This window comes from Hemibagrus wyckioides, linkage group LG29 (assembly GCF_019097595.1).
Source record: "Hemibagrus wyckioides isolate EC202008001 linkage group LG29, SWU_Hwy_1.0, whole genome shotgun sequence".
Classification (NCBI taxonomy): Eukaryota; Metazoa; Chordata; class Actinopteri; order Siluriformes; family Bagridae; genus Hemibagrus; species Hemibagrus wyckioides.
This window is the reverse complement of record NC_080738.1, coordinates 9,028,335-9,034,334: the sequence shown is the minus strand read 5'-3', so window position 1 is coordinate 9,034,334 and position 6,000 is coordinate 9,028,335. Positions and strand designations below refer to the sequence as shown.

The following is a 6,000-nucleotide window of genomic DNA, read 5'->3' as shown; positions in this document are numbered from 1 at the left end:
GTGTATTGGGGACCTCTTGGAGTTGTGGGCCACATTAAATTAACCCTAACCAGAAGTTTTCCTGTTTCTTTCTTCAATAATTCTAGGGCTGCTTCTGCGAACTCTCTCTCGAACCTGTTTGGAAATTTATATCCAATTCGCTGGAAGGGCTGCGGACTACAATGATGTAATCTCAACCCATGTGTCTCTGCTTTTTCAGTAATGATATTAGGAATTTCCTCACCTAGCTCTTCTGGAATGGTGAAGTAAGCACCCGCACGATGCCTTCCCATGTGTGCAGATACAAACACCTCCACCATTGGGAAGCAGTATTGCTCTAAAATGTGTTATATCACCACATGGACCCCATGGATGTCAAACCACATGTTCTTTATAAGCAAAAGCAGAACAATTACACACATAACTAATACACATGCTTTTCAATTGGTTTAGCACACATAGGTATGAAATGAAATATTTGCTCGCACCTGGCACTGAGCCCTTACTTGCGGTATGTGGATGGCTGCTTCACTATAAGATTTATTCTGAAAACTAACCGAGTCCATACCATCATTACTCTTAATTTCCCTTCATCTCTCATGCAGTATATATATCAAACCTTAGTATGATAACATCCATGCATAGCAGTTATTCATACTTCACAAAAACTTTTGTTTTTTGTTTTGTTGCAATCACCACTCTGCCACAGTTTTTTTTACTTCAAATACATCCCAATTTCCCCCAATTCTTCAACCATCACACCCCAAGGCAATATACATGCATATATACACTTATTCTCTGTGCTCCCACAGCAATAATGTTATTAAACAACAAAATTAAATGCAGAGCTATTTACAGTGCGCACAATCGGTCATCAGTCATCTTCTCATGCACTCAAGCTCACACAGCTCCCCACAATCTACACCCCCACACACTGCAGCCAACACGATCAAGACAGACAACAGATAAAGACAGACAGTGAGCCCCTCTTTTTTTTTTCTTCCTTTTTTACTTTTTTTCCTATCACCTGGATCCAGGAATTTTTCTAGTCAGCACTTTTTCTCTTCATATTTTCTTTATCTCTTTATTACTCATACACCTGGACCTGGGAATTTCACTACGTTTCTCTTTTATCTCTTATTCTCTTATTTCTCTTTAATTCCCTTCACTAACACCCGGAACTCACTTTCTGCTACTAAACGCTCTGTTTGCATCCAAATAAGGTCTTTTTCACAGGACTTTCACTCATACCACCTGGAACCCACCAGGACTTTCGATCATACAGGCCTTTACACTTTCATACATCTGACATCATCTAGTCTTTATCAGCATAAAGCATGCAATTTTATCATGTGACTCTATACAGTTTTAACTTACTCTTACTTTGCCTTATCAGGATGAAACAGAGCTGATCCGTCCAGGACCGAGCGCCTCCGCCTCCCCAGACCACACACAACTAATGCAGGAATTCGATTAAACAGGCTTCTGCCTTACCTTTGTCCTAGATGGATCCAGTGTTTGGTCTGTGGGCGGCGGCCACAGCCTCTGGTCCCTGGTCCAGGGCTCCGCTGCTTTCTCTGTGTCAATCGTGTTTTCTGTGAGATCACGTCGGGGTCACCAAAACAATGTGGAATAAAAATTCTGTTCTACTCACTACAAAAATCTGACTCCTGTTCCACACTGACCCAACAGCTCAGTCTGAGTGAGACTCCGACTAAATAAGACTCTTAACTAAATAAGACCAATCATGCAGACTAAATGAATGCAGATATGAGATTTTATTTGCAATCAGCGCTGATACAAGAATTGAGATGCTCACGCATGAACGTCCCAACAACCTCTAAACGGGGATCTCCAATCACGGTCTTTATATACATTTTCCTTATCTCTCCAAATGCAACATGTCACCAATTCTTTGCTGAGATAATCCCACCTATTTTTCTTTTTGGAATTTTAGGTTCTTTCTCAAATTCAAATTCAAATTCAAATTTTATTTGTCACATACGAAATCATACATAGTACGACATGTAGTGAAATGCTTTTTACGACTGTCTTACATAAAAGAGGAAAGAATAGAAAGAAAATGTGTAAAAGAAAAAGTGTAACAGATATAAAAGTGTAAAAATATAAAAGTATAAAAACAAACACAAAAAAATATATATATATAGTACAATATAGTATATGTATAGTATATGTGAAAAATAAAACAATATAAAATAAATATATGTGTAGACTCTATATGTAAAGAAGATACAGTGTATGAATATGAATATATGTAGATAAAAGGTCTGCTAAAGTCAACATTGAAATGGTGATGCAAAAGAGTGTAGTATGTACAGTGTGCATATGTAAGATAAATATATAAATATATTGTAGAAGTGTATGAGGCAAAATATAATGTCCAATTTTACAGGGAGCAAAGTGACAAAATATAATGTCCAGTTTTACAGGGAGCAAAGTGACAGTGCAAAGTGACAAAATATAATGTCCAGTTTTACAGGGAGCAAAGTGACAGTGCAGTGCACACACAAAGATGTACAGAGAAGATGTACAGTGAGTGTTATTGTGTGTACAGAGTAGTGCAATATAGCATGTGCAACAATCAGCTGAGGTAGAATGTTATGTTATGTTGTGTGGGGGTAAGAACAGAGAGTCCAGATCCTAGGTGTACTGGTTGAGGGCCCGAATGGCCTGTGGGAAGAAGCTCCTCCTCATTCTCTCTGTGTTCGCCTTCAAGGAACGGAAACGTTTCCCTGACCTCAACAGAGAGGAGTCCATTGTTGGGATGGCTGAGGTCCTTCATAATCTTGCTGGCTTTGGTCCAGCACTGCTTGCTGTATATGGTGTCCAGGTCAGGAAGTTCGGTGCGGATGGCGCGCTCGGCTGATTGCACCACCCTCTGGAGAGCTTGCCTATCCTGTTTGGTGCTATTCCCAAACCAGGCAGTGATACTTCCCGTCAGGATGCTCTCAATGGTGCAGGTAGAATGTCTTTCTTTAGCACATTTGAGGGCAGTTTAAAGTCCTTCAGGCGTCTGAGATGATAAAGACACTGCCGGGCCTTCTTCACCAGGGTGTTAACGTGACAGGACCATGTCAGGTCCTGCGTGATGTAAACACCTAGGTAACGGAAACTGTCCACTCTCTCCACTGGGGTCCCGTTGATGGTGAGGGGATGGTAATTCCTCTCCTGCTTTGTGCTAAAGTCCACTATCAGCTCCTTAGTCTTGCTGACGTTCAGGAGGAGATTGTTGACCTGGCACCATGTCTCCAGTTTTTTAATCTCCTCTAGGTAGGCCGTCTCGTCATTATTGGTGATCAGGCCCACCACCACAGTATCGTCTGCAAACTTCACGATGTTGGTGGAGCTGGAAGTGGCCACACAGTCAAAGGTGTACAGAGAGTACAGCAGGGGGCTCAGAACACAACCCTGGGGGGCTCCAGTGCTGAGGGTGAGTGAGGGTGAGACATGGTTGCCCAGGTCGCAGGAAGTTGGAGATCCACCGACACAGGGATGGGCTAAGGCCCAGGATCTCCAACTTAGTGGTGAGTATGGAGGGAATTATGGTGTTAAACGCTGAACTGTAGTCGACAAAAAGCATTTTGACATAATTCCCCCTTCTGCTGTGCAGATGGCTCAGGGCTACATGATGGAGGTGTGCGATGGCGTCCTCTGTAGATCGGTTGGGACGGTACGCGAAGTGTAGCGGGTTCAAGGTGTCAGGTAGGGAAGAAGTGATGAAGTCTCTGATGAGTCTTTCGAAGCACTTCATCACCACTGAGGTCAGGGCCACTGGACGGTAGTCGTTCAGGCAGGCGGGCTGGGGTTTCTTGGGGACAGGAACAATGGTGGACCGTTTGAAGCACGTCGGGATTGTAGACTGTTCCAGGGAGAGGTTGAAAATCTCAGTGAACACAGGAGCAAGCTGGTCAGCACAGGCCTTCAGGACCCGACACCATTATCTTTGAATTTAAAACTTTTCAAATACCATTATAATTAAACTTTCGCAAATTATTATATTAAAAATGTGGGCATCTCCACCCCCACCAGTGGGATTTTCTTCAGCCTCACTCTCTCAGGTGACTCATTCATCCACAGCAGACAGCATGGGTAAGTTCTCAGTTCTACAGGGGCCTTCCCCCATCTTTATTCTTTATCATTATATTCTACACTTCACTGCTTTCTGATTTATCTTTACTCTTCTGCATATTTGATCTAGACATTTCACCTGGTACCGCCATCGCTGTTCAGCACACTCTGCGTTTGCTTCATGATAAGATCATTGCCTCTCAGGGTATCAGTGGGGTGAAGATGGGTCATGATGACCTGGATTGCAGCTCTCATATTGATTGGTCCCAATTTGGCAAGCCTGTTACTGCTGAGAAAGCCTGCCAGACTGACATCATTGATGCAGCGGCTTATTCTCTAAAGCCCTTGCAGACTACATGCAAGGCCAGCGACTGAGCCACATGTCACGTTAAACCCTATATTGTTCTCAAGATCAAACGATCTAATGAATAAACTTTATCTGAAAACTCAACCATGCTGTCCCCTGGTTATTTTACACAATATCAAACACACGTTCCATACATGCACTCTTCAAACTATAAAATTATCTCCCACAACAGCCTCAGGCCACACCTATACAGGCATGCATAAAGTCAAACGACCAAATGAGACCCAACTCCTGGAAACTACCCAGTTAACATTGAAGCATACACAGCTTTGCCAGAACAACACACACAAAAATACATCAAACTCATTGACTTTCCTCTCCATGGAAATCTTTAATAAAAGGCAAAAGATTTACACGTGACTGAAGAAAAACCAGAGCTATAAAAAAAAAAAATCTGAGCAGCACCGGGAAACCCTTGTCAGAGAAACACAATGCTCAATGAGGGTAAGGCCCGCTCCTTGGTTGTTTGAGTGGAAAAAGGTGGGGAAAGGTTGATGAGCACCAAATGACAGTGGTGAGCAGAAGGAGGCAAAGATAGGCTAGGGAACAGGGTGGGTTGAATGCAGACATAATTTGGTAAGTAAGTCAGTAAGTCAGTAAGCCATAGGATCACTGCTCGCAAAGCAAAGCCAATCCAGAACCTCGCGAACAGTGATGACATGTGGCTCTCTGTTCCCCTGACCAACTTGGCCAGGAAGGCCACATACATCACCATGGTCTTAAGGGGGATACACACCACTCCCCTTCCCCCTTTATCCCACATGCACATGGTGATGCAGGCGACCTTCTCACCGGTAGGCCATCTCCACCAGGAACCACACCAGTCTGCAGGGAGATCATAGCTTCTCTACCTCCCCTAGGGAGATCTCTCCCTCCAAAGTCGGCGCGCTATCTTTCAGTACCCTGCCAGCAACCGCCAAAGAGATCACCATAGAAAGATCTAACCACTTCTAGCATCTCTTTGGTTGAGGTAACCGCACGAGGGCCCTGTTTCAGGCCCTCGATGTACGACCTACGCTGGCAGTTCCTCACGCTACTAAAAAATAGCGTGTCGGGCGCTCGTCCTGTTTTAGCGCCTCCCTGCCGGCCTGGACAAAGTGACTCCGGGCCTCAGCCTCGTAGTGGGCTTGTAAGGTCTCACTAGCGTCCCTGAGCCGCCCATGGTCTCCATCTTGCCAGGCCTCGTATAAGACCCTGGACCATAACTCAGCCCTCTCCCTCCTCCTCTTGAGGTCTCGATCTGGGTGGTGATCTGGGTGGTGTACAGGCCTCGCGAATGCCGCCACCCGGTGTAGAGGTGGCGAAACACTGTACAGAAAGAGGGGTCCTGCAATATGGTCGTATTTAAACGCCATAGACCCCTTCCTCTCTGTCCCACCTCGACCTCAATGCACCCGATCACCATGCAGTGATCGGAGCCCCAAAAGGGCCTTGACAAGCACGACTGCACCCGAGCCCTCTCCGCCACAAAGAGGAAATCAAGCTGCGCAGCATCAAAACTGGAGTTCCTCCAGGTATGGCCTGGGGCCAGCGGCTCAACGACCCTAAAAGCATCCACCAGACCT

The 6,000-nt window shown here is 44.9% G+C and overlaps 1 non-coding gene across 1 annotated transcript; it reads right to left on the bottom strand.

The window, feature by feature from the left end:
* Positions 1-4,700: 4,700 nt before the first annotated feature.
* LOC131349529 (U5 spliceosomal RNA) lies at positions 4,701-4,815 on the bottom strand. Its single transcript, XR_009204080.1, has one exon. It is a non-coding gene; the product is annotated as a U5 spliceosomal RNA (small nuclear RNA).
* Between the last annotated feature and the right edge of the window lie 1,185 nt (positions 4,816-6,000).